Source organism: Panthera leo, chromosome F3 (assembly GCF_018350215.1).
Source record: "Panthera leo isolate Ple1 chromosome F3, P.leo_Ple1_pat1.1, whole genome shotgun sequence".
Classification (NCBI taxonomy): Eukaryota; Metazoa; Chordata; class Mammalia; order Carnivora; family Felidae; genus Panthera; species Panthera leo.
The window spans coordinates 8,827,792-8,847,118 of NC_056696.1; positions in this window are offsets into that span (position 1 = coordinate 8,827,792).

Genomic DNA, 19,327 nt, shown 5'->3' on the forward strand with positions numbered 1-19,327 from the left:
TACTGACAAATACTTGAGACAGGCAGAGTAGTTTCTCCAGGAACCCACTACTGTCGTAATGTTAATACTTTTCTAGAGGGAAAAAACAACCTTAGTTTGACAATACGTAGGCTTCCAGTGTCCTGTGAGTCTTCTTTAGCATATGAAAATCTCTTTAGAAACTTCTCCTTGACTTTACCTCCCCCAACTCCATAGTATATAACAAATCTCTCCTCAAGGTCCCTGGGCAGCTCTTCCTGCCCACAGGTCCTGTCCCTGTGGTTTAATAAAATCACCTTTTTATTAGACGTCTCAAGAATTCTTTCTTGTCCATTGGCTCCGAACCCCACCACCATCACCCCAAAACCTTATCAGGGACCAGGTACATTTTGTCTGCATCTGAATAACCAACGTCTCACACAGTCCGTGGAACATAATAAGAACTTCATAAATATTTGCTGATCAGATAAGAACTTTATTTGAATCACTTCTTTGAGAAAATCTCAATTCTAGGTGACCATCCCTGATAAATGCAAACATTATCTATTAAATTATTAAGGTGTTGGCTTACAGTAATCAACCAAGTTGGCTTCAGTCACATAACAGTATCTTAGAGGAATGAGACATAATTTTGATGAAAGAAGGTCAGGAGTGCAGGATACTGTTGGGTTAGGGAGGCATGGCTGTGCTTTGGGGGCAGGCAGTTGAACAGCCAGTAGGGAAAAGCATTGGAAGAGGATCACTCAAAGCAAGGAGTAAATTCATGAAAACAGCCACTTAAATCAGGTATGGACAACTTTCCAGGGTGAGTTCTGGGCTGATACAACATTTAATGTGCCTGAGTCTCTAGCTTACTAGAAATGAGTTGCTGTGGAATTAATCATATCTTGGGCGTGGTTAACATTTCCCAGAGGTGTAACCAGAAAGGCATTAACACCCATTTTTGTAGGTCCCACACCTAGTTGTCTCTGAGGTGTAAACCTCAAAAGGTCAATATGCACAGAGAGAAGGACGGAAAAAGGAAGACAAAGGAGGGAAAGAGAAGTGATGGACACACGGATTGAGTGAAGGGAGGGAGAAGCCAGGGAAAACAAGGGAAAGAAAGAAAAATAGGATGCTAGCCATCTTGAATACTGCATGCCATCAGCTACGTGAGCTGCATTTCAGACTTTCTGCTCCACTCAATGACTTCTTGGCATAAGCCAGAGTCCCAGATAATGTTTTTTCCATGTTTCTCACCCACATCCTCAACTACAATTGCCTTTGAAAGGTATTCATCTGCTTCTCAAATGTTGTTCCTACGGAAAAAAGCCTTTGGAAGCAAAATATCATCGTGCGTCTCAGCCACCAAAAAGAACATTTGTGGAAAGTAATTGGGCAAATTGAGGGTATGAGCCCCAGAAGAAACAATGTATTTTGGCAGGAAAAATTGTTTGGCAAATGTTAAGGTATTTATGAGTAATCATAATGATTCTTTAAGTAATTATAATTTGTTCTGTACTCTGTCACACTTGTTTCGATTTGTGGCTTTTATCAGTGAATCAAGTTTTTTAGTTGTCTTTATTTTTAGGAAGAGATTCACAGTATTGAAATATTTCAAATGCCAATGATGTTATGTTTCTTGAATATTTTCCCTTTCTAGTGCCTGATGAGTCATTGGACTATCATTTTGTCCCAAGAACATTATGGTGACACCAGTCTTAGTCACAAAACCATTACTGTGGCAGGGGCTGGGGGGGGGGGGGGTGGAGAGGTAGCATAAGGGGAGAAATCTACATAATAAGAAGAATCTAGCTTAATGTGAAAGTTGGAATCATTACCCACATTGTCAAAGCAAATTTATTTTAATTTTTATTTTTTTTAATGTTTATTTATTTTTGAGAGATAGACAAAGCACAAGCAGAGCAGGGGCAGAGAGAGAGGGGGACACAAAGTCTGAAGCAGTTTCCAGGCTCTGAGCTGTCAGCACAGAGCCTGATGCAGGGCTCGAACTCACAAACTGTGAGATCATGACCTGAGCCGAAGTCGGACACTTAACCGACTGAGCAACCCAGGTGCCCCTAAAGCAAATTTATTTTAAAGTAGATTTCCAAATATACAATTACTTAGCTGCCCTGTTATGGTTCTATCCCCAGTTGTATGAAGTTTTGTGTTTCAGGGATATGCAGTTAGAATACTGTCACTTCATAATTCAGTTTTCATTTCAACTGTGTGATAAATAGGGTTTGGGAGGATTATCTCACAGGGAGACCAAGCATTGAATGTAAACCCTGTTGTGCTGCTACACCACAGAAGCACAAAGCTGGCACACATCCAAAGGTTATCTGGTTTAGTCTCCTATTGAAACATGAAACTCATTGTAACAAGCTCTCATAAACTGTTTTCCAGAGGAAACATACACCACGTGTTGGTTGATTAGTAAAGCATTTGCATTAGCGAAGCTTTGCATACTGTTGAAAAACCTAAACAGAAGAGCTGTTTCCAAGCGTGATAAATAGATCAAATAGTTCTGTGAGAATTAAAATAGACAGCTTCCCTAGTTACGACACAGCAAAATATAACACAATATTGTGAGTTTCATTTTTCAGTGGGAAAATGAATTACAAGTGGAACATCTAGGAGTATTGAGTTTGTTTTTCACTACACCTCAGAGCTGGAGTGTTCAAAGATTCGATACTGGCTAAGGAAGACGACCTGAATGGCGAATGCTGTAAACTTGTCTCCTTTATTAATACACAAATTCAAACTCAAAGACACTGGTGAGGTGTATATATATATATATATATATATATATATATAGGCTATGTAACAAACATTCTTTCAACAATAAGTATTTAACACATTACGTCTTTGGATCTTCATTAGCCTTAAGGTCTAAATGATAAACAAGAATCTAAGTCTAAAGAATAGAGGGCTCCTCCGGGCATGATGGGAGATGCGCAGAGATGGGGAAATATCTCTAGCAAATAGCTTGGTGAATGGGGAGCTGAGGGCCAGTGCTTGGCATCATATTTTCGAACTCCACTTTGAGAAATGACCAGCGAGTCCTTATGTAAGCAATGCACTTTCAGTTATAATAACGTGTTAATGTAAAATCATCAGTTATAACAAATGTCCTACTCTGGTGGGGTTTCTGATAAGGGAGAAAGGCTGTGAGTATGTGGGGGCGGGGCTGTGTGGGAAATCTCTGTACCTCAAAAATCTCAATTTTGCTGTGAACCTAAAACTACTGTAAAAAATAAGGTCTATCAAAAAAAAAGAATACTAAATAGTTAAATATCTGCTATAATTTCTGTCTTTTACTTCTCCTCATATACCTAATTCACTTTCAATTCATTCAAATTTATTATTATTATCTCAAACACAGTTACTAATATATGCATATATTTGACACATAACATTTTGATTTATGGACAGTCGGAGCAGCCTGAGAAATAAACCACATGCCTTTAGTTTTAGTCTATAACCAAGAAATATCTGTAAAATGAAACCTCTCTGTACCCCTGACCTCTATCTGCAACTACAGGTATGGCGGTGGGGAGGAGAAAGTACTTTATAGCTTTACTTTTCCCCATAAAATAGAAGGTTCTCTTTCCCATCCCCATATATAGAGATTGCTTGGGTCAGATGCCTACATGGACTTTCTCTACTTCTTCATAATTAACACTTTAAATTGCCAAGTGCTTTAGAAATAAAATAAGTGTATATAGAAGCTCTATGAAAGATACCTTTGTCCTATTTTATATAAATTGCATCTATACATTTTGAAAAAAACTCCAGACAAGGATATCTGAAGATTATTGGCCATTTAATCCAGTTAAACAAATAGTGCTGGCAATCAGTTTTAGCTGTTTTTTTTTTAACAATACTGAAAATAAAATAAAAAAAAATAAATAAAACAGCTGCCAAGATCCACCCCTCAAAACAAACAAACAAACAAACAAATAAGCAAAACAAACAAAGAAAGAAAGGCATTGACTGAATCTGCAAATTTTTTGGTCTTTTGTATATATTATGATGATATATAAGATGAGGCTTTCTACCTGATTATCTGCATGTACTTATCTAAATTCTTCCCCTTCCGTGTGTAAATTGATTGCTTAATGAGAAAATATTTTTTTTCACTTGATTCTGTTAATCAATTAGTAATCAATCTTTCACTATTAATCCAAGTTGAAAAGAGGAAAATTATTTATCTGACTGCTTAATGATTTCACATTATAAGAAGTTTCTGGAGTTTGGAAATAATTTTATATATGATATTTTACAGTGGAGAAAAATGAAATTCATTTTCTTACTTAAAGGTTATTTTTATTTATTTATTTATTTTAACATTTATTCATTTTTGAGAGTGGGAGAGATAGAGTGTGAGTGGGGGAGGGGCAAAGAGTGTGGTAGACAGAATCAGAAGCAGACTCCAGGCTCTGAGCTGTCAGCACAGAACCCAATGAGGGGCTCGACCTCAGGGACTGCGAGATCATGACCTGAGCTGAAGTCAGACGCTTAACCGACTGAGCCACCAGGCACCCCAAGGTTTTTATTTTTATTGCTAATGCAAATTTCTCATTCCGATGAAAATTATTTATACTTTATTTGTCAATTATTTATTTATTTATTTTTAAATGCTTATTTATTTATTTTGAGAGATAGCACATTCAAGTGCACGAGTGGGGGAAGGGCAGAGAGAGAGAGGGAGAAAGAGAATCCCAAGCAGGCTCCACGCTGAGTGTGGAGTCAGTTGTGGGCCTTGATCCCACCACAATGAGGTCACGACCTGAGCTGAATTCAAGAGTGGGACACTTATCCCATTAAGTCACCCAGGTGCCCCTATCTGCCAATTATTTAAATTATTTTATTTGTGAATTATTTAAACTGTCTTATTATGAGAAATTTAAAAAGTAAAATATACAAGGAAGTCTTTAAATTTAACAATAAACATAAAATACCCCAATTAAAAAGTAGGTAAAAGATCTGAGCAGACACCTCAACAAAGAAGATATACAGACGGCAGATAAGCATATGAAAAGATGCTCAACATTATATATCATTGTCATAAGGGAACTGCAGGTGAAAAGACAAGGAGATACCATTACCCCCTAGCTGAATGGTGAAAATCCAAAACCCCAACTCCCCCAAATGCTGGTGAGGATGCGCAGCAACAGAAACTGTAATTTACTGCTGATGGGAATGCAAAATGGCACAGCCACCCTGGAAGACAATGTGGCACTTTCTTACAAAATTAAAAATACTCTTACCATAAGATCCACCAATTGCACTTGGTACTTACACAAATGAGCTGAAAACTTACATCCACACAAAAACCTGCACATGAAGTTTATAACGGTTTTTAAAAGTTTTAATTTAAATTCCAGTTAGTTAACATACAGTGTAAAATGAGTTTCAGGTGTACAATATAGTGATTCAAGCTTTCCATACATCACCCAGTGCTCATCACAAGTGCCTTCCTTAATCTCTATGTCCTATTTCACCCCTCTCCCCATCTACCGCCCCTCTGGTAACCATCAGTTTGTTCTCTATAGTTAAGAGTCTGTTTCTTGGTTTGCCCTTCTCTCTCTTTCCCCCCCCTTTGCTCATTTATTTTGTTTCTTAAATTACACACATGAGTGAGGGAAGCCATATAGTATTTGTCTTTCTCTGACTGGCTTATTTTGCTTAGCATAACACTCTCTAGCTCCATTCATGTCATTGCAAATGGCAAGATTTCATTCTTTTTTTATGGCTGAGTAATATTCCATTGGATGTACAAACTACATCTTCTTTATCCCTCTTTCTTTCAGCTTCCTCTTTCTCCATAACTTTATCTTCTAGTTCACCTATTCTCTCCTCTGCCTCTTCAAGCCGAGCCATCGTGGTTTCCATTTTGTTTTGCATTTCGTTTAAAGCGTTTTTCAGCTCCTCGTGACTGTTCCTTAGTCCCTCGATCTTTGTGGCAAGAGATTCTCTGCTGTCCTGTATACTGTTTTCAAGCCCAGCGATTAATTTTATGACTATTATTCTAAATTCACTTTCTGTTATATTATTTAAATCCTTTTTGATCAGTTCATTAGCTGTTGTTATTTCCCGGAGATTCTTCTGAGGGGAATTCTTCCGTTTGGTCATTTTGGAGAGTCCCTGGCGTGGTGAGGACCTGCAGTGCACTTCCCCTGTGCTGTGGTGTATAACTGGAGTTAGTGGGCGGGGCCGCAGTCCGACCCGATGTCTGCCCCCAGCCCACTGCTGGGGCCACAGTCAGACTGGTGTGTGCCTTCTCTTCCCCTCTCCTAGGGGCGGGATTCACTGTGGGGTGGCGTGTCCCGTCTGGGCTACTTGCACACTGCCAGGCTTGTGTTGCTGGGGATCTGGCGTATTAGCTGGGGTGGGTAGGCAAGGTGCAAGGGGGCTGGAGGGGCAGGCTTAGCTCGCTTCTCCTTAGGTGATCCACTTCAGGAGGAGCCCTGTGGCAGCGGGAGGGAGTCAGATCCGCTGCCGGAGGTTTGGCTCCGCAGAAGCACAGAGTTGGGTGTTTGCGCGGAGCGAGCAAGTTCCCTGGCAGGAACTGGTTCCCTTTGGGATTTTGGCTGGGGATGGGCGGGGGAGATGGCGCTGGCGCCTTTGTTCCCCGCCAAGCTGAGCTCTGCCGTCCGGGGGCTCAGCAGCTCTCCCTCCCTTTGTCCTCCAGCCTTCCCGCTTTCCGAGCAGAGCTGTTAACTTCTGACCTCCCAGACGCTAAGTCGCGCTTGCTGTTGGAACACAGTCTGTCCGGCCCCTCCGCTTTTGCCAGCCAGACTCGGGGGCTCTGCTTGGCCGGCGAGCCGCCCCTCCGCCCCGGCTCCCTCCCGCCAGTCCGTGGAGCGCGCACCGCCTCGCCGCCCTTCCTACCCTCTTCCGTGGGCCTCTAGTCTGCGCTTGACTCCGGAGACTCCCTTCTGCTAATCCTCTGGCGGTTTTCTGGGTTCTTTAGGCAGGTGTAGGTGGAATCTAAGTGATCGGCAGGACGCGCTGTGAGCCCCGCGTCCTCCTACGCCGCCGCCATCTTCCGGAACCCCCCATCTTCTTTATCCATTCATCAGTCGATGGACACTTGTGTTGTTTCCATAATTTGGCTATTATGGATACTGCTGCTGTAAACATTGGGTGCATGTATCCCTTTGAATTAGTACTTTTGCATTCCTTGGGTAAATACCTAGTAGTTCAATTGCTGGATTATAGGGTAGTTCTATTTTAAACTTTTTGAGGAACCTACACACTGCTTTCCAGAGTGGCTGCACTTTGTATTCCCACCAACAGTGCAAGAGGGTTCCCTTTTCTCTACATCCTCATCAATACCTATTGTTGTTTGTGTTGTTGGTTTTAGCCATTCTGACAGGTGTGAGATGATATCTCATTGTGGTTTTGATTTGCATTTCCCTGATGATCAGTGATGTTGAGCATCTTTTCATGCTTCTGTTGGCCATCTGGATGTCTTCTTTGGAGAAATGTCTATTCATGTCCTTTTCCCATTTATTCACTGGATTATTTGTTTTTTGGGTGTTGAGTGTGATAAGTTTTTTTATATATTTTGGATACCAACCCTTTATCAGATATGTCATTTGCAAATATCTTCCCCCATTCCATAGGTTGCTTTTCGTTTTGTTGATTGTTTTCTTTGCTGTGCAGAAGCTTTTGTTTTGATGTAGTACCAATAATTTATTTTTGAGTTTGGTTCTCTTGCCTCAGGAGACATATCTAGAAAGAAGTTGCTATGGCCAATGTCAAAGAAGCTACTGCCTGTGTTCTTTTCTATGTTTTTTAAGGTTTCAGGTCTTACATTTAGGTTTTTATTCATTTTGAGTTTATTTTTGTGTTTGGTGCAAAAAAGTGGTCTAGTTTCCTTCTTTAGCAAGTAGCTGTCCAGTTTTCCCAACACCATTTGTTGATGAGACTGTTTTTTCCCCCGTTAGATATACTTTCCTGCTTTGTCAAAGATTAGTTGAGCATATAATTGTGAGTTCATTTCTGCATTTCTATTCACTTCCATTGATCTAAATGTCTATTTTTGTGCCAGTACTATACATTTTTGATCACTACTGTTCTGCAATATAATTTGAAGTCCAGAATTGGGATGACTCCAGCTTTGTTTTTCTTTTTCAAGGTTGCTTTGGCTGTTAGAGAGGTCTTTTGTGATTCCATAACAATTTTACTTACAATTTCCAAAAATTAAAAACAATTAAGATTTCCTTCAATAAGTAAATGGATAAATAAACTGTGGTACATCCAGACAGTGGAATATTATTCAGTGATAAAAATAAATGAGCTATCAAGTCATACAAAGACATGGAGGAACTTTAAATGCACATTCAGTGAAAGATGCTAAGTGAAAGTGAAGAGTCAGTCTAAAAAGGTTACATACTATGTGAATTCAACTCTATGACATTCTGGAAAAGACAAAACTATGGAGCCTTGCTGATGTCCTAGTAATCCTATGGTTACCAGGAATTTGGGGAGAGGGAGGAAGGCAGGGATGAGTAGGTGAAGCAGAAGGGCATTTTTAGAAAAGTGAAAATATTCTATATGATTCGGTGATGGTGCATACATGACATTATGCACTTGTCAAAACCTGCAAAACTGTATAACACAAGAATGAACCCTAATGCAAAGTATAGACTTTAGTCAATTAATAATGTATTAATACTGACTTATCAATTGTAACAAATGTACTACAATAATGCATGATGTTAATAATAGGGGGAACTGGGAGCAGGAGAGAGAGAGTATATCTTTCCATAAATCTAAAACCTCTCGGGGGCGCCAGTTAAGCATCCAACTCTTGATTTCGGCTCGGGTCATGATCTCACAGTTTGTGCTATCTGATAGCACAGAGACTGCTTGGGATTCTCTCTCCCTCTCTCTCTGCTCCTTCCCTGCTCATGCACATGCTCTCTCTCTCTCTCAAAATAAATAAGTAAACATTAAAAAAATAAATAAAACCTCTCTAAAAGTGCATTAATTTAAAATTTTAAATATGCAAAAGTATACAGAATATAAATGGATTATGTTACTGGATTTTCACAGATAAATGCTATAAAATCACCAACTGTAGAATCATTGAAGATTTCTGTAGAATAAGCAACTAATTAAAGTAGATGGGGGAATCTATTAGGCTAGGTAGTGTGCTTGGTTTGCACCTGAAATAATGGAAAATCCTGCCTAGATGAGCTTCCACTTTATTTGGGATCACTGGGGATTTCTATTAGCATATTTTTTTAGTTCTAAGATGCTTTTCTAAGATAGATAGATATATCATCTCTAATATATACATAATAAATTATGTGTATATATCATAGAATAGCATCTCTAATATGTAATATATATTATATATCTCACATATATTATAAACTAGCATCTGTAAAATTGGTATGCATCTTGCCATTAATGTAATTTCATAATTGGTAATCTTTCTGTTCTTAGTGGTTCATAAAATTTAAGAAATCTTGAAATTCAACAACATATGGCAGCTGCTTTCTTGTAGTCTCTTAGGAGAGAACTTTCTCTCCCAACTTAAAGACAGCGATTTAAAGGTCTAGGAGACCAGGGGCCTGGCTCTGTCATTAACTAGGTGTTGTTTGGGGCCATCTCCGTTAATTTTTCTGATCCCTAGTTTCATCACCACCAGTTAAAATAGTGCTAGCTCAACATTTGAACTAGGACACTTGGTAGACTAAGACAGGGAAGGTGCCAGAGTAATAGAATGAAATTGAATTTCTCTCTCTTCTCTCCCTGTGAAGCACGTGGTCTGTTTCCAAATAGATAATGCAGTTTAGTAATTGTAAGGAAAGGTCCTTGCCATGCTTCGTGAGGAAATAGCAGAATTGCAGGACTCAGGGGATGTGATCACACATTTTATATATTTGCCACCACCTTAGACTTCCATATGAATAGAAAGAAGAGGCTTTTTAGTTTTCAAAAATAAAATGTTTCAAATTTGATCTGCCTTTGGATTATACTTAGAAATAAGGGGGGACTAGCTCAGTCTCCAAGGCACCCTCCAACTCCCCATCTGCCTGCTCACCCCTGTGCTTTCCCAACACCCTCTGCACTCCCACACCACCACCAGTGTTACTGGGTATTGTTTCCATGACCCCTCCCCCCACTCCCTTCGCCAAGCATCTCCCTGGATTCCAGTCTCTGCATACAAGTCTACACTTTGCAAACCACCTACAGCTGCTTGGAGTGAGGACTCCATCCCTCCAAACCCTCCCCAGCAAGCCTGTGAATAATACTCCAAATGTCTTAGCTAATATCACAAGCCAGTAAGCCTCCTCTAGGGCTGATTATGTAACTCTGGATTTTGTTTCCTATAGTTATGATTTGTGAGCAAATTAACAAACCCAGAAAGGCTGCTAATCGTTGCTACTTGCCTGTATGATGCTGCTGTTAATAACAGCATTGTATTATTTGTTAATGATAATCATGTGTTTTGATATGGTAATGATTCTTTCAAATTGACTCCACAAGGGCATTAGTCTAGCCTTTAGTCATGCCTCAATCTATCAATTAAGTTGCCAGAGATATCTGTGAAAAGTCAACCACTTCACCCACCACTGAAACCTACCAGCTGTCCCCATGACACAGAACTGTTGATTACTTCATTGAGAATCTGTCTCCTGACAGTTCTGGCCAGAAATGAAGATGAGTAAGATAATGAATAAACATCAGAAGGGGAAATTTAGGGCAATTTTTAAATTATATCATTTCTGTTTTGCTGAATTGCCCACATATCGTGTGATGGAAAAATTAATGCACGATTTTAAATACCGGAGACACGAAAGCCTACTATTTGCTTTCTAAACCCTTGAGAATAGATATACAGCTCTGCCTTCTTTTTCAGCTTATTGTTATTTATTACTTTATAAGTTCTATTCAGATCTCCTGCCCCTCTGGTCCTGGACGATTTCAGCTGATTAAAAATGATCGCGCATTTCTCCCTAATTCCCTTCTTTTTCCCCCATTACCTAGCCACAATTACTCCCTTAGGTTTAGATAATTACAGAGATTGAGACACCCACGTCATGGTATTCATGTGTTCACAACCAAAATTGATTTGATAACAGCATTGAATTGAAGCTGAGCCCTGACTGGTAAGCTGCCTCCTAGATTTTTTGCTAGTGGGCTTGCTACCCAGTAGAATACCACAGAAATAACTTTTGAGCAAGACGGTGGTGTGAGGAAAAGGCATTTTTATTTTTCCTTTCAAATTTCTATTTAAATGACCAGCATATTTTTTAAGTAGCTGAAAGCTAGAGACAAAAATTACCCTTACCCTGTAAGCGTTGGAGGAACGCTGTGATGATTGTATTTGGGAAAGCAGGGCGGGAAGTGGATGCAGAACTCTGGAAGAGCTTCTCAGACAAGCGATTAGCTCTAACTCCCTCCTGCCTTTTCCCACTGGGAGAGTTTGGATTCCAAGAGTAAGCCCTTCATCCCGTGTTCCTTCTTGTTTCCTGGGGTCTGGAAAGTAAGAACAAGCACCAGCTAGACTTGGCTCCCCACCCTGTGAGTCTAGGAGGAAAACAGGGACAAAGACTTCTCATCTGGGGAGTTGATAATGCTGGTGGCATGGGTGATGTCCTTTAAGTGACAATCTATGATTTATGTTCCCTATCCCTGCCCCAGGCCCTTAGACCATGAGAATGGTTTGTATCTGTGGACTTTTCCTTAAAGGGTATGGGGCTGGGACCAAAAATATCCACCCTAATTCTTGCTTGAGTCAAAACTTCACCTTGAGATGAGTGAACTGAAATATTATAGGATCTATGATAATATGCTGCACTCACATGAAATGGATTGCTCAAATATAATTGTGATCCTATTGCTTTCTTCGGAAATAGATCTTCTGCCTGACCGAGAAGGGGAAATTCTAACCCCTTACAAAACCATGAGTCTGAAAGAGCGGACCTACTCCTGCCGACTCCATCTTGTTCTGTGTCCTCCACCTTGAGCGACTATGTCCCTGACATGCCCCCTTTTCGGGAAAATCGCAGAAACCTCAGACCACGCCTCCTCCCCTTGAGTAACCTCAAGCTCACCGTTCAAACTTCCTGATCAAAACCCGCAGGGCGACCTGCGTAAGAGGACTCTGATCCTTCCCCAAGCCAATCGGCGGAGGCCACGACCCTTCCCCAGCCAATCGGCTGAGGCCACAGCATTACCTCACCAACTGCCCCTAGACCCCTATAAAACCTTTGTGCTTTTGAAACTCGCTCTCTCTCTCCGGCATCTCACCGCTGCGTTGGTGCAGGTAGGGGATTGAGCTCGAGCTAGCTCGAATAAAGGTTCTTTTGCTTTTGCATCGGACTCGGCTCCCTAGTGGTCTTTGGGGATCGTGAATTCTGGGCATAACAGAGTCCATCCCATAAGTGATTTTAGTATTTCTGAAGTGAAGTTTTGGGACAGAGGATTACATGGGGATGCTGAATATATGTACTGCAAACGCAAAGATGATTAGGTGAGGACACAGGGAAAAAGTTACTAATTAATAATTGTAAATGCTAAGGGTGGGGGGAGGAATCAAATTAGTCTTCCATCCCTGATGTGAGAATCAGAGAAACTACACAATAATGAAGAGAAAAGAGTTTCCCAAACTCAGTCCATATAGCAGAATATGAAAAAGTAAGGAGAGTACATATATCTTTATGAAAAAAAGGAAAAGCAGGGGTGTCTGGGTAGCTCAGTCAGTTGAGCATCCAACTCTTGGTTTTGGCTCATGTTATGATCTCACAGTTCATGAATTCAAGCCCTGTGTCAGGCTCTGTTCTGTCAGTGCAGAGCCTGCTTGGGATTCTCTCTCTCCCTCTCTCTCTCTGCCCCTCCCTCACTTGTGCTCTCTCTCTCTCTCAAAATAAATAAACATTAAAGAAAAAGACGGTTAAAAAAATAAGATAATTAATATATGTTAAACATATCAATTTACAATGTAAATGGATTAAATTCCCTGATTGAAGTGAAAAACTCTTAGGTTGGTTTAAAATGAAAACAAAATGCAAATCTCATAATATATTGTTTACAAGGAATATACCTAAAATAAGGAAAATGAGTTTTTAAAAATAAAGAAGTGCAAAGATTTATTAGATGAACACAAAATAAAGGAACACAGATTCACAGATACTAGTAAGCAAGCATTCAGTCATTATATTTCTGTTTATTCCCTTTCGTTTTTATGTACCTTGTATGTGTCTGGCAGTTTCCTAGGCACTGAAGATATAACTCAGTAAAACAAAGTTCACGCCTTAATTGAACTCGCTTTATTCAACGGAACTAAACAAATACATAATGTAAAGTCAAATAATGGTCACTGCTACAAAGGAAACTAAAGCAAGGTAAAGGAAGCTGATGGAGACAGCTGCCTTAGAGGGAATGTTCTCCAAGGAAGTGATTTGTGTTCAGGGACCTGAATGAAATGAAGAAGAGCTGTGTAGTTATCTGTGAATGTGTTGGTGATCTACAACAGTGATCCTCAAAGTGTGGTCCGTGAAATGTTTGCTTCCAGGTAGGGATAAGGGAAAGAGATCGTCCCAGAATGTAAAGGAGCCTAGTGTAGTGAAGTACAATCTTCAGGCCAGCTGGCATTTTCTTTCCTGTGGAAGGAAACAATGTGTCTGTTTGCAGTCTGGCTCATTGTCTCCGACTGCTAACTTGTTGTGCTTTGAATTACACTGGGACAGAGGACAAAGGCCTGAGGCAAAAGCATAGTTAGCATATGTGACAAAGCAGACTTGTGGAGTAGGCAAAGCTAAATACGCACATTTAGCTTGAATACACAAAACAATTAAATGATTATTTGACTTAAATTAAAAGAATTATTTAAGGAATAACATTCGTTTCTTATATATTAACATCCAAATTCTGTAAAGATCTCTTGTCTCAAACTCACAACTTGTGTCGGTATACATAATTTTCACCTAGAACTCTCATTTGACATCTAATAAGCATATAAAATATATCATGCTCCAAACTCAAGTTCTGATTCCAGCTCCTCGAGTCCTGCTGTCTTGTGCTATGACTTGTCACCACCTCAGTGTAAATCAGCATCTTCCATTGCAGGGATTGGTGCACTAGATCCCTGCACGCTCTCTCTGCTTCTCCACTCCTCTCTCCCAGTCTAGTCTCCACTTGGGTCCAGACTAGTTCTATTAAAAAGTCAGACCACGGCCCTACTGCTCACATTCCTTGCTGTTGTTCCATCTCATTCAGAGTATAGATCAAAGTCCTTGCACTGGCTTATAAAGCCTGTGTGGTCTAGAACATGCTACTTCTCTAATTTTATCTCTTGCCCCTTGCTTATTGTGTTATAACCAAATTTGGCTCCTGGAAATTCTTTGAACACCCCAAACATACCCTAAAAACACATCTCAGGGCCTTTGCACTGTTAGCTCTCTCCATCATTTCTTTTAGGTCTATTTGCATATGTGAAACCTTATCTGACTATTATGCATAAAATTTCAACTCATCCCAAAGCCAGGGTACCCTTTTCCAATTACCTTGCTTTATTTATCTCTGAAGCACTTCATATTATTTTATGTTTATTGTTTTCTTCTCCCTCTCTCTCTCTCTCTCTCTCTCTCATCTTCTTCCCCAATAGCATAAGGCCATGAGAGAGTTGGTTGTTTTTATTCGTAGCACCAAGATTCAACTCTCTCTTTCTGTATTGGTATGTATATATTTGTTTAATAGGTGAATACAAGAAAAATCATGTTTAAGAGAAAATGCAAGAGGTAGAATATAAAATGTAGCTTTCTTTTCAAAAAACAAATCTGGACCTGGATGAGGAGAAACTCTAATCACGAGGACCACTGCAATAGGAAGAAGGCTCTGACTGTAACATCTAAAAGTGTCTCAAACGTTGGGCAAAAAGGTCTTTTCTTTCACGGGAAAGAGTAGTGACAGCTACGGAGAAGTGAATGTTCAGGGGTAGGGTGGGTGAGCAAGGGGTGTGAGTAGACAGCTTGGGCAGGAAAGGGCCATTAAGGGGAGGATGTTCTGCATTTTACGAAACCTTGCTTAAGCTTAGGGGCAGGCAAAGTTCTGGGGCCTGGGGGAAGGAGATAAGCTTGGTCAAGTTTAATCAAGTTAAGTTACTGGGCATTTTTCCAAATTGGTCAGCTAGTCATCTGTGGGAATTGGGAGGGTCTGTGTCTGGCCTGGTCCTAGGTACTTCAGGAAGTCTTCCTGAGCCCTGTCTAATCCTATCACATAGGGCTGGGTGGTCTTTGCAGACAGCCATTTCCCGGAACACAAAGAGGGGGGGATTTCTTGCCCTTGACTGTTTTCCAGGCGCCCAGGCTCAGCTAAATTTCCACTCTGTTAGCTCCTGGGAGTGTCGTCACCGGGAAGTCTCAGGACTGGAGAATGATGGCTGTAGCTGCATCCCTGAGCTGGCTTCATCTTCCACAACGTGGTGCCCCTAAGGAACTAGAGGTGAGGGTGTGACCTAACACTCTGTTTCCAGATGTCCTCAGTCAACCCTAAGTGCCAGTCTGCCTCCTCCACCATCTTGACTCACTCTGCCACCTTGTTCCTGGGTCACTGAGACAGACAAATTAAAGGTGATTCAATAGGGGGAGTCAGAATGTGTATTTCTGATCGTACTCATCACTCTGCCAGCCAGTGTCATATGGTATTACCAGAGCTAAAACAGTGATGATTTCAGTTATAAATCATTTACTCTACCAAAAGAAAGCTGGAATTCAGTTGGTTATGTTTTCTTCTGTGTAAATAGCTCGTTCAGGGAGCCAGCCGTGTCTTTGAAACCTAGTTTGGCATCAACTCTCAGGATTCTGTAGATCTTATTAAATACATAAATCTTGTGTTTGCTAAAGCGCTGACCTCAATTTCTGACCACCTCAATTTCTGACCTTAAATATTAAAGGAGAAGAATTTGGGGAATGTTAAAGTTGTGTTTACAGAGAAAAATCTCAGGACACGAGTGCTGTGAGAATCATCTCCTGGACCCTTCTACCATAACTTGGAAATATGAGAGAAGGTCGGGTGGCCCCAGACAGGAAGGGTTAGACTCAACTGCTCTAATAGTCTGGCACTTGAAAACTTTTTTCAACAAGCAGTAAAAATAATGCCTTACACTTGTATGGAACTTATACTCTACAGAGTGCTTTTAAATATACCATGTCATTAAATTTCACAACAATTTGGCAAGAAAGAAATTATCACCTCCATTTTGTTGATGAGTAATAAGAGCTATTATCTATTTCATACCTATATCTTGCCAGGCGCCACGCTCAGTGCTCATTTAATCCACACAATCTTATCACGTGTGTGCTATTATTATCCTGCTAATACACAGATGGAAAGTTAGGCTCAGAAAAATTAAGGGATCTTCTCACAGTTAGGCGACTCATAGGTGGCAGAGTGGAGATTTGAACCCATGTTTTCCTAACTGGTAGTGCCATAAGCTGGTGGCCTTCACCCTATTTTGGCCACAACATTTAAAGATTATCTATGTGCTCCTGTACTACCACGTGCCTTAAAAACGTATACAAGAATAGAAATTTAAAAACATAAAGGTAAAATGCAAATAGAAGTTCTGATTGTTTCTCCTCGCATGCTCTCAGAATACCTTGTGCTTCAACTTGATCAGTGCAGTCTTCTAGGGACGTGTCCAGCATGGACATGAGGATGAGGAAACAAGACTCACTGTGTGCTGATCACTGGTCCATGATCACATAGTCAGTGGCGTCTCTAACTCTGCCTTGTAACTCAGAGCCTTTGTCACCATCGTATCCCCTGCCTCTCCGTCTGCCTCTGGCCACAGCACTTAGTCACAGTCTTATACTTGGCCAGACCCCTAAACCCCCAGCCTGGGCACAAAGACCTACCTTGCTCAGAGTAGCTCCCTCCTTCGACTCTGTGAGGAGTAAGGGATGTTAACACTCTAGCTTTTGTAATTGTTGGTATGAACCAGGCCAAAGTCCTCTTTAAAGCCAATTTCTCTGGGCAGAGGGCCTCTCCTGCTTTCATGGGATGGTTGCTAACCTCTCCTCAGAGTGATGCCTGCTGAGCATGGTCCAAAATAGATTTATGTATTTGTATTTGGGGGTAGAATTTGCATTTGACTGTACTCTTCTTTGGGGACTGAGCACTCCCAAATTTCCTGCCCATCACTTTACTTGAGTGCTTTTGTGAAGTTCCAGTGATGTTTCTGTGAGTTTACTTTCACAGGAGCAATACAGACTGTGGCTCTAGGCATTCACATTCTAAACACTGTGATTGTGATTAATGAGCAGGTGTCCTCAGCACAAAGAGCTCTTTGTCTGGAGCCCTCAGGGCAAGATGGTGGAGTGGAGAAGCCCATGGGATGAGGCGTGGTGGGAAGTCTGGCATGATGTCTTCCCCAGAAGGGAGTCTGAGCATGAACAAACTGTGTCTTGTCACCAACTGTCCTCGACAGAAGTCCACCAGGGACAGTTGCACAAACACACAGGTGGCGATGGGTGTCCTAAAAGCTAGGACTCTTTATGGCCACCGAGGGGAGCTATTGCTTTATCAAGCTTCTCATTCTAGCACTCCAAACCTTCACCTTCAAGGGCCATCTAAAAACCTCCCTCTCCAGCCATTTATTTTCTTACAACAGTTCACTCTCACCACATAGAATACAAACCAGACAATAACAGAAATATTATCATTTCTTAGTGTCATTTGCTTCTAAGAGGAGTTTGCTGAAGGAAAGGAAGTGGGTACCACTGCCGATCATTTGATTTGGTCTCACTTGTTCAACAGCTGCCTTAAGTTCCCTCCACTGGCCAAGCACAAGGCAGTACACTGGACGGTGAAAAGAGAAACAGACAAGGTCCCTGTCTTCCAGGAGCTGATTGATGATGGTCTGGGAGGGAAGGTACACAGTCAGCTGGCAGTGGTTTGGGCTGTAACTGTAAGCATTCATTCCAAACACACCATTTGTTAACTCCCTCTATGTCATCCATGCTATGACACTGAGATGTCAGGTGGGCTAGACTCTTGGTGCCAGGTATTAATACAACCCAGTGCGTGCTTTGGGATAACACTGGGATCTCTGGGTAGCTAGATGGATGTCCTCGCCATCTGGCAGCCTTGCCTTCCTCCTCAGGGCTTTATGATTTTATCGCTGTTGGAAGACATCTCAGGGCTTCCTTAGCAATGGTCCCCTTAATCTAATAGCAGTGACAATGACTAATCCCTCACTTGGCTTCTTTAAGTGCTCTCTGGGGGATGTTGAGAGGAGGCCCTAAGAAGATGGCCCACCTCCATGGCACAGAGAGGGGGTTTTCATATTTATTCTTTTAGAGCCTCTAGCTCCAGCCATCTGCTCTCTTTTTCACTGACCCCTGGGAGATGTAATTTGCCATGGTTTAGCTCATCCTTGGGTCTAACCTACACCAGAGTGATAATAAATACAGAATGTAGTGATCCCTCTGACCACCTATCTACACTAGCACTCACCCTCCTGTGCTTTATTTCTTCCCAGTTGTTGCCCAATATAAGGTATCTTTATATGCTTTTCTGCTTGGACATAGCTATCCAATAGCAGGGCCCTGGTGTGGCTTGTCCACTACTGTGTCCCCAGTTCATAGAACCCTGCCTGGCCCAATAATGGTTGAATGAATGAGCAAAGGAACAAACAGATGACTATCTTGCACGGAGGCTAATTCTATTAAATATATTTTTTCAAGTTTATTTTTATTTTTGAGAGAAAGAGAGAGAGAGAGTGAGCACGAGTGTGGGAGGGGAAGAGAGAGAGAAAATCCCAAGCAGGCTCTTCACTGTCAGCATGGAACTCAATGTAGGGCTCCAACTCACTAACTGTGAGATCGTGACATGAGCTGAAATCAAGAGTCGGACGCTAAACCGACTGAGCCACTCAGATGACCCATTCTATTAAATTTGTACCAAAGAGGAGCTGTGATATTTAAGGAAACCAAAGATGGCCTCCTATAGTCACAATCCTTCATTCCCTTTGTTAATTTACATGTCCACAAAACCATGTAGAGTTATCACTAAAGTTCTCTGTGTGACTCTTAACTCATAGAATGACCTTCACATGTTCCAGATGTGATGTCAGATGTCCAGATGTTCCAGATGTCAAGGTTCCCCCCAGGGGAGGCAATTTTAATAGGGTGGAAGGGTGTTCAGAACACTGGGTTCCCAAATTTTCTTGACAACCCCTCAGGGAAAAGTCTTTCTATCATATTTTAAGCAACCATTTTTTAAAACCAAGAAACAAAGCATCTTCATGCAACTTTAGGTAATGGTGTGTGTATGGAGGATGGGTGTGTGGTTATAATAACATATACACAGAGGAATGTAGTGAAATCTGGACAAT